General features: G+C 39.9%; 1 protein-coding gene across 1 annotated transcript in view; it reads left to right on the forward strand.

The window, feature by feature from the left end:
* The window catches only part of LOC308280756 (NLR family CARD domain-containing protein 3-like), a gene marked incomplete at both ends in the record, with an annotated part of 79,114 nt that overhangs the window by 40,978 nt on the left and 24,350 nt on the right, over window positions 1-13,786 (forward strand). The gene's annotated exons all lie outside the window — the stretch shown is intronic.

Raw genomic sequence — 13,786 nt, forward strand, 5'->3', positions numbered from 1 at the left:
GTCGAAGACTCCTTGAGCAAGACTCTGAACCCCTAATTGCTCCTGGTGAGTAGGTTGGTGCCTTGCATGGTTTCCTCCACCACCTGTGTGTGTGAATGTAATGCACAATCTATGTAAAGCACCTTGGATAAAAGCGCTATATAAATGCACCATTTACCATTTAAATTAAGCACTTTGAAAATAGTCTTACTCATAACAGTAAAATACACATTCCCATTTCCTCCTGTACCCCCTGCAGTACATGGGTACACGTTTTCCCATTAACCAAAAAGTCGACAAGTCGACTGAGTCGACTTCATTACACAAGTCGACTCCCACCAGAAAAAGTAAAAAAAAAAAAAAAAAAAAATCCTATAGTATTTTTTTCTATCATTATTTTTGCTCCATGTGTGCATCTGTACAGCATTCAAACAGTAGTATTGCTTATTGTCAAGGACAGAATGATCCAATATTACAGTGCTCATTACATTTGGTATAACATGGTTCTATTGTGAAAATGGCAGATCTACATGCTCACAACGCCTTGCGACGGCTATTTTCACAATTTCTGCCTCTTTGACAATTTGGACAATGTTTAATTTGTCATTTTAGAGGTATTAAAAAGTCCTCAAATTGGCACTTTAGAAATGTGAAGATACCCACTTAAAATGTATAAAATAATTGGGTGGTCATGTGGGATGTGACGTCATCAAACGACAAAGTCGACTTCAACTCAACTTTTTACTGAGTCGAGTCGACTTGCAAAAATCACAAGTCGTTAATGCCCTAGTACATGTACCCCCATTTGAGAAACACTGACCTAGCTCACACAATGCATCACAGCCCTGATTTAAGATGACAGAACAAGAAAGGCCTGATCATATATTCACATCTTTATTTCTTTACCCGGGGTTCTAGTATCTGTGAGGGGAGATGGTTCTGCACAATTGGACGAATCAAAGTTTATTTAATGAAAGCCAAACTTTCTGCCACATGACCTTCATCAGGCAAATCAAGTCCATAATATAAACAAGCAATCAGCAATATTCAGTATGATTACATTCATAGATTACTCAAGTGACTGTGGTTCAGTAACAAGCTCATGCTTATTCAGTGCTATTCTAATGTCTTCTTGATTGGTATAATGTTTTGTCTGTATATTAGGGGTGTAACTATACTGTATATAGTAACTGCATCGAAATATCATTTTTAATTAAAGAATCGAAGTATATATATATATATATATATATATATATATATATATATATATATATATATTAAAACATCTAAAATCGAATTGTATCGTTTGATTTTGTATCGTATCGAATCGGTAGTGCAAATAATCGATTGTATCGATACTACCTACTTGTGCATTATATTTAGCATTTTTAAGAAGACATTTTTTAAATGAGGGGTTTAATTACTTTTCCTTTCCATATACACTGGTCTATCGATAAATGTGTGTAATCTCTGGGTTCATGTCAAGGTGCAGGTTTGTCCATATGTGTTCAAATACAGTACAATGTCCATGTTTTTGCTAGATAATTCTTATTTATATCCATGTTTCCCTTAAAAAACCTGCACTATCCACACCTTTCACATAGATTTAATTTCTTTGCTAAATAGTTACTATATTGATTTTAAATCATTGAATCGAATCGTATTGTATCGCCATGAATGAACCAATATCATCCATGTATCGTATCGTCAACCATGTATCGTGATATGTATCGAATCACTATTAAAATGTATAGTTACACCCCTCCTGTATATGAATGTGGTTTTGGTACAGTAGATAACAAACAAACACAAACAGATACAAACAGTGTTTCAAGCATACAATGTACAGACCAGTGTTTATCCAGCTCATGATGTGTTGCGTTGTGTTGCCGTTGTGTTGCATGCTCTCTCAACACACCATGTTATTGTTGTGGGGCGGCATAGCTCAGGGGTAGAGAAACCGTTATTAGAGCACGAAGGGTTCCCTAATGGTTCCCAGTTCGAATCCGGGCTCCCCCTGAGTTAATGTCGAAGGGTCCTTGGGCAAGACTCTGAACCCCACATTGCTCCCGGTGAGCTGGTTGGTGCCTTGCATGGTTTCCTCTGCCACCGGTGTATGAATGTGTGCGTGAATGGGTGAATGTAATGCACAATCTCTGTAAAGCGCTTTGGATAAAAGCGCTATATAAATGCACCATTTACCATTTATGTTATGGAGCATGGATGTCAATGTATCCAGGGGTCATCACCATACATTCTACAGACATACCTGAGCAGTTACCTATAGCCCTAAATGTATATAGGCCTAGTGGACATAGACCTATATAGCCCTAAATGTACAGTATATACATTTAGGGCTATAGACCTATAGTGAACTTAGACCTATAGCCCTAGATGTATACTGTAAAGGTCTGGTAGACTCCTAAATGTGCCATACACTGTAGTGTCTATGCCAATGAAACCTTGACATGTATCAAACATTTAACACTGACATGGACAAATCTGGCCAGGGACACATTTGTCTATCCATTTCTCTCTCTTATCTCAAACCAGAAACACAGGAGTTGTTGCTCTCAGCTCAGTGTAGCCTATAGCAAAGGTCACATCAGGACATTAACCTCATGTCATATGTTATATCATTATGTTTAGAGAGTTTGAGAAACACTGATAGCCTCCACAATGTATTGTGTGTTTTCACACCTTCTTTGCTGTTCTAAACAACAGTGTTATGTTTTGCCTTATTTCAGTCAGGATCAGATTATGGGTCAATGGGGCCAGACAGTGTCCAGGGGTTCTTGACTAGCAGGGAGTCGAACCCTGGGTTGTAAGACTCATCAACATGTTACTGTGCATGTTCATAGGATAACACTGGGGAGGAACTCAATGGGGAGAAAAAGGGGTAAAAAGAAAAAAAAGAAAGAAAGGATGAAGCTCAAATAATGCCCCATAACGTATGAAAGGACCCTCATATTAGAGTTCTCAAAGGGCCTAACTATTAAGGCCCGGCCCTACCCGGCCCGACCAGTTAGCATACATTTTAGGCCCTACCCTGCCCTAAATGTCAGGTCGGGTTCGGGTATGGTCGGGTTCTCATTACCATACCCTGGTAGAGTAATAGTAATAAAAAAAAAAAAATAAATAAAAAAAAAACGTTTTTCATTGAGCCCGAGGCTCTACCCGGCCCAACTAATTAGCATAAATGTTAGGCCCTACCCTACCCTAAATGTCCCTACCCTACGGCAGGGGTGTCCAAAGTGCGGTCCGGGGGCCAAATGTGTCCCAAGGATACATTTTATATGGCCTGCAGCTTCATTCCTAAATTGTATTATAAACGGCCTGCTAGCACCGTCAAACAAGAATATTTTCCCAGAGTATAATTTGCCAGGATTCCTTGTTCTCTGTTGTCTCATTCAGAACGGGTCAAAGAAAGGCTATTCTTTTGTATTTTTTACCTTCAATGTCTGGTTCCAGGCTGAGTTATTTGTGTTTTGTCCAGAGCACACATCTGACAAAAAGACTGTTGATATTAAATATTAAAGGACAACTCCGCCCTAAATCACTTCTAGGCTAATTTTCCTACTTATATTGATCCGAAATTACTGTCCATGGGGTCTATTAGGCACAAATGCTCCTATTGTCCAGTTTCCCCAGCAGAACCCAGCAGCTCTCATAGCATAGAGTGGAGCCTATTAAGCCTATCACTTTTACACTATTTGTTGTGGTCAAAAGTGATTTTATTTTTGGAGCTGTGTGCAGCTCCCTATACGTGGCTGTGTGGGTCTGTGTGTCTGTGTGTCTGTGTGTCCGTCCGTGTGTATGTAGCCTGAACTTCGGCGCGTAACTAGTGCCGCACCATTTACGCCACTCGCGCAATATATACATCAAAATGTGCGGCTCGGCCGGGAATGGTGTTCTATTACCTTTCGTTCCGATCCGCCTTACCATGCCGACGTAATCGGCAAAAAACGACGCTTAATTGTCCCCATTGACTTATAATGGGACAATGCAAGAAATCACTTTCAAGTATTTTTCTCTCGTAAACCATAGGAGCTACAGTTTCAAACCTCGGAGAGGAGATTCATAATGATTTTAAGAATGAATCGAAAAATAATTACATCACTCTGCCTCATGGTGGCGCTATAACGGCCCACTTTACGTTTTGCCCCGTAACTCTTGAACCGTAGATCGGAAAATTAAACTTATTTTTTCCCTGGATTCCTTGGGTCAAGACGCATCTCCCCATATAGGCCACGCCCATTTGCGCCAGGATAGATTTTCCGCCATCTTGAATTTTCTCCAAAACACACTTTTTGCTCCTTTTCCTACATATTTTCTTCAAATGTCACAAAAATCGGTACACATGATCCACACACACACACACACACACACACACACACACACACACACACACACACACACACACACACACACACAGCTCCACTTCACACGGGTGTGATTTTTCATGAATGTGTTACTAGTTGTCATTACAAACACATCCATGCCATCGTTGTCCCACAAAAGCCACCACACTCTGCGAAACAGATGTTATGCTTTTATGTGTTTTACCAAGTCCCGGAAAAGATGCCCTGTGATTGGCCAGTACAGTCACTTTGATTGGCAGTTGTGCCGAATGCTCACCCAAAAACATGATTTATGAGACTGTGGTGGCTTGTGTGGAGCAAACAAGGCATGGATGTGTTTGTAATGACTACTAGTAACACATTCATGAAAAAAGAAATCACTTTTGACCACACCAAATAGTGTAAAAGCGATAGGCTTATATGCTCCACTCTATGCTATGCGAGCTTCTGGGTTCTGCTGGGCAAACTGGACAACAGGAGCATTTCTGCCTAATAGACCCCATGGACAGTCTTTATGGATCAATATAAGTAGGAAAATGAGCCTAGAAGTGATTTAGGGCGGAGTTGTCCTTTAAGGATGATAGTTAAATAGAATTGTTTAAATGTGGTGCATGTACAGTATCTGACTTATTATGGTCCGACCAAAAGTAATATTTTTACTTCTACTCCATCCATCTTGGATCCAAATATTGTATACTTTTACTCCACCACATTTATTTGAAAACTATAGTTACTAGATTGATTATTATTTACAACATGTACATTAACCACTTCAGCCCTATATACATTTCGGCCTTATGAAAATAGCCGATCTACAAGCATGCAACACATTTTGAGCTTGTAGATCTGCTATTTTATAATATTTTAATATTTTCTAATATTGTTATAAATATGAAAACTTGTGAAATGGGACATTTTGCACAATTAGTACTCTCTACTTAAGAACGTTTTGATACTAATACTTTTGCACTTTTACTCAAGTACTGTAGATTTTGAATTCCGAAAAAAATAAAAGTTTGAGTACTTTTTCCACCACAGCGTGTGCATTGATTCAAGGGTTTGAGGTGCTGAATATATGGTCACCGTATCGTAAGGGCCCTTTGATGAGTATAGATGAGTATAGATGACAATGATGAATTGTCATGTTGGCTACATTGAATTATTTTTTTACGGCTGTAGTACAGTACTAGTGACTATAAGCTATACTGCAGAGAGAGAGGCAGAGAGAGAGAAAGAGTGTGCGTGCGTGTGTGTGTTTCCTGTTCTCTCTTGTATCGCCCATACCACCCTGCTGCTCCCCTTTTACAGCTGCACTGATTGAGTGAACGGGAGGCATACGTAATTTTTTTAACGCTTTAGAAAACTGAACCAAAATAAAAGGTTTATAACAATATATGACTATTGATTGAATTACTTCCAGAAAACCCTGGACTGTATGGCTACCAAAACAAATGTTTTACATATAATTTCACACTTTTTATTAGTAGCCTAGTAGTAGTTGCCGTAGACAACAACGGTAATCGTAACCTCCAGGGAGGAGATGGCGGGTCGCTTTGTCTCATATTTTTACTTCCAAGTCACTCTGTGGACTCTAAAGTCATGGATGGTGATTTATCTCTACATGTTATGGATCAACTGTTACAGCGCTTCTGTCACAGGTTGGTAAAGTAACCTTTAATTGAATTAGCTCCTTTCGGACTAGGAGAGGTTCCGAAAGGAGCTACCTTTTACAGCGCATCTGTCACTGGCATAACTTTGGTTCAACTGTATTGATATACACAAAGACGTATAAATATCTGGGCCTAACCTTAGATGAGCATATGAATGAACTTAAAGGTAGGTTTTCAAGTCTTAAAGGATTCAGCTGGTAGAGCTTTTGGGTCTGTTCTGAATTAGGTGAAAGCCTGTAAAGATTTAGGATATCATACACACACACACACACACACACACACACACACACACACACACACACACACACACACACACACACACACACACACACACACACACACACACAATTATATCAATCTTGTGTTTGTCCTGTCTCAGATTATGCTTCTGGTGTATATGAAAATGAAAATTCAAACTAAATTAAAAATAGAGCCATACGATCATTTCTTGGAGTCCATAAGCTTACGCCAGTTTTGGCTATTAGTGGAGATATGGGATGGATGCCTGTAAATATAGGACATAAAGGTGAGATGATGAGACTGTGGAATAGACTTGTTAAAATGCCTGACGACAGATTAACTAAAAAGATTTTTAACTGGGATATTTCAAATGGCTATCCCTGGGCCAACGAATATTTTATTTTTTTATGAATAATTCTTCATTCATTATTATTTAAATAGATTATATAGTAATATTCATGAATTGCAGAATTCTATGTTCCATAAATATAAAGAGAGTTGGTCTGTTGACTTATGGAGTAAACCAAAACTTAGAACATATCATCTTATTAAGAAGGATTATGGTCCTGAACCATATCTAAGAGTCAAAGGTTGTTTTGTGCCCAATTACATTCAGGGACCTTAGCATTGGCTTTGGAGACAGGTAGATTCATTGGGACTTCTGAGGAGGACAGAGTTTGTTTGTTGTGTGATTTGGAGGAAATTGAAAATGAGGTTCATTTCTTGTTTTATTGTCCATCCATTACATGATGAATTAAGACATAAATTATTTGGTAAAATGTATTTATTGTATTTAATGTATTTATGTATCTATTTGTGTTAACTTTTTTTGGTTGGACAATTATGAAAGACTTGAATTACTTTTTAGTAAAGGTATTTTCTTTTTGGCAGATTATGTGTGTAAGGCTTGGGAAAAAAGACAAAGTGTTTTGTATGTTTGTTTGTTTTTGTTTGTTTGTTTTACCTGTATACCTGTATGGTACTGATGAAATGATTTATATGTATGTGTCCTGTAAAGTCCATGTGGGCTGGGCACCTCTTTGGTGCACGACACGAAAATATATAAAGAAAAAAATTCAAGTCAAGACTTACGCATTACTAAAATTTGGTTGCCCTGCGTTAACTTCACAATAGGGAAACATGTATGAGAGGCCAATATAATTTGTGATTCAATCCGTATGCAGGGCAGTGCGTACTGCAGGTATGCGCTCGCCCTGTGCACGCGTATCAATGACTTGTGTACATGCCAGTGGAGAGAGACGGACAAAAGACGATACAAGCTTTACTTCCTTACCAGGGAGGTGCTGGGCCCCTGATTCAGCCCGGGAAAAAAGAGTTGGAGAGGCCCTCATTGCGCGCCATAGAGAGAGATCTCTCTCTATAGCGCTGCTGCTACTCAAAGATTTGTGACAAAGTGACAAGCCAGTGGGCCAATTACATGAGTTATATTTCGTCGTTGTCGGGTGGAAACTTTGTATGTCCTAAACCGTTTGTTTTGTACTTATCATTTAAAAAATGATTTAAACTAGTGAAAACAGCCGATCTATAAGCACACAACGCCATGCGGTGCGAGGCGTTGTGTGCTTGTAGATCTGCGGTTTTCACTACTTTTGTGCGACAGCCTTGTATGATGAAGCAGGGCTTTGCTTTGCGGAAAAAATCGACACATTTGAAACAAATTTTGTCCTAATGGCCGGCCTGGCCTGCCCCGGAATGAACTGGCCGTTCGGGAGTTGTCCCGCTTTTCCCAATGGCCAGCACATCCCTGTTCCTTACTAGCAACCAGGGCAGGAATTTCAGGGAGGCCATGAAGGCCATGGCCGTCGTTGCCCCTCAGTTTGGCCTTGTGCCCCTCAAACCAATGGCATGACCTGAGGCCACAGTGGTCGTACTCCAGCTACCTGTACCCCTATCCCTATAAACTTCTTTGCCTTTTTTTATATTTTGGAAATCATTTTAAAATACTTCAAATAGCCGATCTACATTGGCAGGGGTCATCAACATGTCTGTACACGGACAAACGTGTCTGTGGCACGGACATGGACAAGTCTGTGGCACATTTAGTATTTTGGTTATCATGTGTACATAATCTATCCTAAATATTCAATAATAATAATAATAATAATAATAAAGCATTTGTTTGAATTATTTTGGGGACTGGTAAAGTGTCAGGATGATTAATAAGTTGTGTTGTGTCACAAGACAAGACAGACAGAGAAGTAATGTTTGCTAATACTTGCCTGGTATACCTTACATCACACCACTTACGTCTTTCTCACGCACTCTTTCTCATGAGTTTGGCAAAAGACAAAAACAATATTTGTTGATGGGTCAATGAATTGCAAAAACTATGCCGTGATAGTGAAGAAAGGGAACTTGGAAAGACTCTTTCTGACCAACCACAAATCATTTGACTGCTAGAAGGAAGTGAAGCCTTACGTATTTGTGTACCATACTGTACATGGTGGAACTGGATGGAGCTCTGTCAAGTATTTGTCTCATCAGCAAGATGGTGAAGGAAGAGAACTTGCGGACAAACCACACATCATTTGACGAGACATTTCCAGCAGACAGAGAACTGAGAAAAAGAAATAAACTAAGGAACTGAAATTTCAACCATTTAGCCAAAAATGATACAGTATATATGTTCTTTTGTAAAATTATTGGACAGTTATTTTTTATGTCCGTGACAAAAATAAAATATTTATCAAAATGTCCATCACAAGCTGACATGTTGATGAACCCTGTACCGGTACATCGACATTGTGAGATCAGCTATTTGAAATATTCAAAAATGTTTTTCAAATGGTAAAAAAAAGGAAAGAAAGGTTTAGTGATATTGAACTAAACTAAACTGATATACCGGTATACATTTTTTAAGACCTCATCTTTAAACCAATGCAGTAAGTTTAACCCTTAAATTCAATTCAATTCAATTCATTATTTCAATGGACTAAAATCTTGTTTTATTTGATGGCCTTCCTGCCCTAGCATTTGGCCTTTGTGCCCTCAAAAAATGGACAACACCAAAGGCAAAGTGGCCTTGCCCCTAAAAAGACGAAATTCTAGGCCTGCTAGCAACAGTTCGTTTTCATTGGATTCGGGAGCTATGACGTCATTTTATGCGACTACACATTATTTTAAGAACAGTTTACACATCACTAGTTACGTTATGCCTTAAGCAGTCATGGTGCAGTGCAACACCCGTTAGTAACTTAGTTACAAACTAACTAGTAGTTACTAAGCCTCTACTAAGGACTTTACTCCCTAACTTAAGCCAGAATTTACGTTCTGGTGGTGCAACTGGCCCCTGGTGTGGTTAAAAACTCTTCCTCCTAGTAGTTTTCTTTTTTTTTGGGGGGGGGGGGGGGGGGGGGTCATGGCACCGTCTGATTACAGAATGACTCCAGTGTGCATCATCAACTAACTCAGTGTTTCATGTGGTTTTGTTTTAAGGACAACATCAGGTGATCGGGTCTTCTCAGGACATCCTGGTCAAAGTGGGGGATGAGGTGATCCTTCCATGTCGTGTTGAACCACCAGTCGACATGGGGACGAAGACAGTGGAGTGGTCCAGACCTGACCTGAAGCCCAACCTCATTCATCTCCTCCTAGATGGACATTTCAACCATGACCAAGACCTGAACCCGCTGTACAAAGATAGGACGTCTCTGTTTCCTTATCAACTTCATAATGGTAACATGTCACTGAAACTGTCCAGGGTGAGGCTCTCAGACAAGGGGACCTACAAGTGTTCTGCTCCACAACTGAACAGTTTCACTTTGATCCAGCTCCTTGTTGGTAGGTTTTATTGTCCTAGTGATGCTGAGACAAAAGAGTAACACTTCAACACAACATTTCACATCAAAGACCAACCCTGCACAGTATAGAGCAAGGACACAACCATTAATAAACCCCTCCCCCTCACACAACACTGTAACCTGTGTGGTGTTGTCAGGACCTAAACATTGGTAACTTCCTACCTGCCTGTTAAGAAAACCCTTAAATACCTGTATCACTCATATAGCATCACTTTATATTCCTCTATGGGCTATTTTAGTTAGTCCATATTATAAAATGAAACAACTTGTATGTTGTTATTATTGCATATATATAATAGACTACAGCAGCATTGTACAGTAAAGTACAACTTTACTCTTTCCATCCATGTAGATAAACTTCATTTTGCGACGCTGTCTTACCACCTGGGGAAAAAACCCAGCAGCCTCTACTGCCCTGGCATATTGTTAGAATTATTTAAATCAAGTAGCCTATATAGCTTCACTAGCTAGTGTGTCTTTGAGTAGCTCAGAACCAGTTTCATTGGAACGAACAGGGATACTAGTAACTCTGAAGTTCTCTCACCAGGTTCAAATGTTTTTCTTTTTCATCACAGACAATTTTGTCCATTCGCCTGACCCCACCACAGCTCCAGAAAGGAGCCGTTGGTTACAGAGATAATCTGCTTATTTCTATCGCTCGAAAATAAAACAAATTCTGTAAATATCTGTCGTACGTAATGCCAGTAGTTGCTACACAGTGTCAATTCCCACTGGGCGCCGCCATTATTGTGTACAAGCCGACACCAACACCCAGAAGTCTTGTGAGACAATTTCAAACGTGAGTTCAAAGTTAACAGCTTGCCTTGTACACAATTAGCCCTATTCACGGCCTGCCCACTCAGCAAATTTCTCAGCAACTTCCTGGTGCTGACGTCAGTTTAGAAGGGAAACTATAACAGAAATAGCAGGACTTAAAGCCAACAAATCATTATTTCGAACGGTAAAGTAAATTATAATGCTTTGTGCCTTTTACTATCTTGTGTTCTTGATCATGCTAGCCGTATTTTATACTTTACTATTAGGAAATTGCATTAAATTTGCGATTTCTGTGTTAACTCTATAGGCTTTTAGCAGGGTTTTACCCTTCAAAACGTGACTTCAGCACCATGGGGATGCTGAGTGGGCGGGCCGTGAATAGGGCTAATAACAGTGGCGGTCAGTGGGCATTGATTTATATATATATATTTTTTGAGCAGATTATCTCTGTAACCAACCGCTCCTTTCTGGAGCTTTTGTTCAGGTCGGGCGAATGGACAAGGTTGTCTGTTATGAAAAAGAAAAAGAAAAAAACACCTGGACCACTTTTTGGGGAGAAAACAACACCTTTAGGGCACGGTCAGACCAAAGTATGGCTGGCGGCTGATAAACTATTTTTGTGCTCAGCCCGCAAATTCTCCCTATAACCAACAACGCACCTGTCACTCACTTTCAGGACCCACTCTGTTCTGTAAGCAGTGTGTGTGTGTGTGTGTGTGTGTGTGTGTGTGTGTGTGTGTGTGTGTGTGTGTGTGTGTGTGTGTGTGTGTGTGTGTGTGTGTGTGTGTGTGTGTGTGTGTTTGTTCACTGCAAGTCTGTAACTCATCTCTTGTCTTGGCTTGCATCGCCCTCTAGTGACTTCTTTTGTCACTGTGTGTATGAAACCCTTGGGTGACAATCCAAAATTGAAGTTGTTTTGAGTGCAGTTTGACATTAGCTCCCCACTTCTCTGTAAAAGAAAGAAAAGAGAGAGAGATGCCGCCGATAATCGGCAATGGATCGTATAGGCTCGATATGGGTGTATTTTTTTAGTTTCCTTTGGAAACTCTGATCTCATAAAATACACCCATATCGATGAATTTACCTCTTGATTGGAAACTTTCCAATCAAGAGGTAAATTCACCGATCCGATCAATTACTTATTATACAATATACTGTACAGAAAAACAATCTTAAGGGCCTATTAGGCCTGTTGTTGATTCTGCTTTTAAATAAAAATGCTATTACCCAAGTAAGCTGAAATGTTATTGAATATAATTGAAAGAGAGTCACATGGTTTGTTTTTTTGCCTTGAAAATAATGAAGGGCAGACAATATTGCCACTGTGTGTGTGTGTGTGTGTGTGTGTTTTTTTTTTTTTTTTTTTTTTTATATATTTTTTAAATAAATAATAATATTGCCCCACTTGATCGGATCAGTGATTGGTATCGGGTGATCAAACTTAGGTGATCGGTGATCGGTTCCAAAAACCCTGATCGACCCATCTCTAGCGCGTATACGTGTGTGCCTGTATAACCTCGTACTCCTAGTGAGCAAATAGAATGTAGCTGCAGGAGGAGGCAGTTTACGAGCAGTACGAGGCTGTGCCTGTGGTTCACATTCAAATATAAATATTATAACTATATACACTGTAGAGATTGTGGTTTTATTTATTGTCTCCACCAGGCCGAAGGCATGAGGGGACTATGTTTTGCACCCTGTCCGTCCGTCCGTCCGTCCGTCCGTCCGTCCGTCCGTACGTCCGTACGTACGTACATACATACGTACGTACATACGTACGTACGTCCGCGTGTCTGTCTGTCCGTGCGTCCGTGCGTCTGTTACCAGCTAATCTGGGCACCGTTGGCCCGGTCTCTGCCAAACTGTGCACACACACTCCCTGCTAATTCAGAACCTCTGCCCCACATTTTTCATATGGGGTCGATTTTTGCTAAATTAAGTTTTGGACAGTACTCCATCTCTATTCCTCATATCTCTACAGTCATGTGATCGACATGGATCTGTCCATATTCCATCCTGCACATTCTCACTAGATCAAGCAACAAATGTCACCCTTTTCACATTGGCCTGTTACTAGCGCCACCAGCAGGTCGACTTTTGCCAAACGCATTTTTGGAGAAAAAAAAATCCTGCATTCAGCGTCAGATCGCCGTTAAAAGCAGAAGAAAACATGGCACCCTTTACACAATGGCCTATATAGTGCCACCAGCAGGCCACAATAACATACAGTACCTGACCTGGCGGTGCTCGGAAGAGCACTGCTTCTATTTTTTTTTTTTTTTTGCTTTAGTCTGATGCTTATTTCATTCTACTTTATGTTTTTAATGATTGATTCAACTATAACTTGACTGGAATTTTTTTCTCCACACAGACCCACAAGATGTGATCTACAGACCATTGGGAGGAGTCCTTGAATTACTTCCAGATACCAGCTCTGTTACTGAACCCATCACTGGCATCCTGTGGAAACATGGCCCCAATAAGGTAGCAGAATGGGATGAGGTCCTCGGTCCTGATGTGGATTACTACCTTACATATATAAACCGTACAGAGTTGAATAAAGATACTGGAAGGTTGGTCGTCAACAACATTACCAGAGAAGACAGTGGAGTATATTCTGTGTTGGTAAACGGTCGACTGCAGCGCAAGACTTACAAGGTTAACGTGATCAGTAAGTATGAATTGTGTCCTGTGAAGGATGAATGTTTTGGCTTGTGTTTTAAAATGCACATAAATATTTTATTTGAATGGTTGTGAGTTAATCGAAGGATCATGTTTAGTCTTTAGTCTCTTACTTCTTACTGTGATGCAGAACATAATCAGTGCTGTGTCAGTTCAACTATTTCACCTTAAATAGTAAAACCTTTTTTGTGTCAATTTTACTCTGTAGGTACTGTAACCAGCTCACTCTGTAGTCTTTTCTTCTTCTTATACTATG

This window comes from Nannobrachium achirus (genome assembly GCF_963921795.1).
Source record: "Nannobrachium achirus genome assembly, contig: SCAFFOLD_274, whole genome shotgun sequence".
Lineage (NCBI taxonomy): Eukaryota > Metazoa > Chordata > Actinopteri > Myctophiformes > Myctophidae > Nannobrachium > Nannobrachium achirus.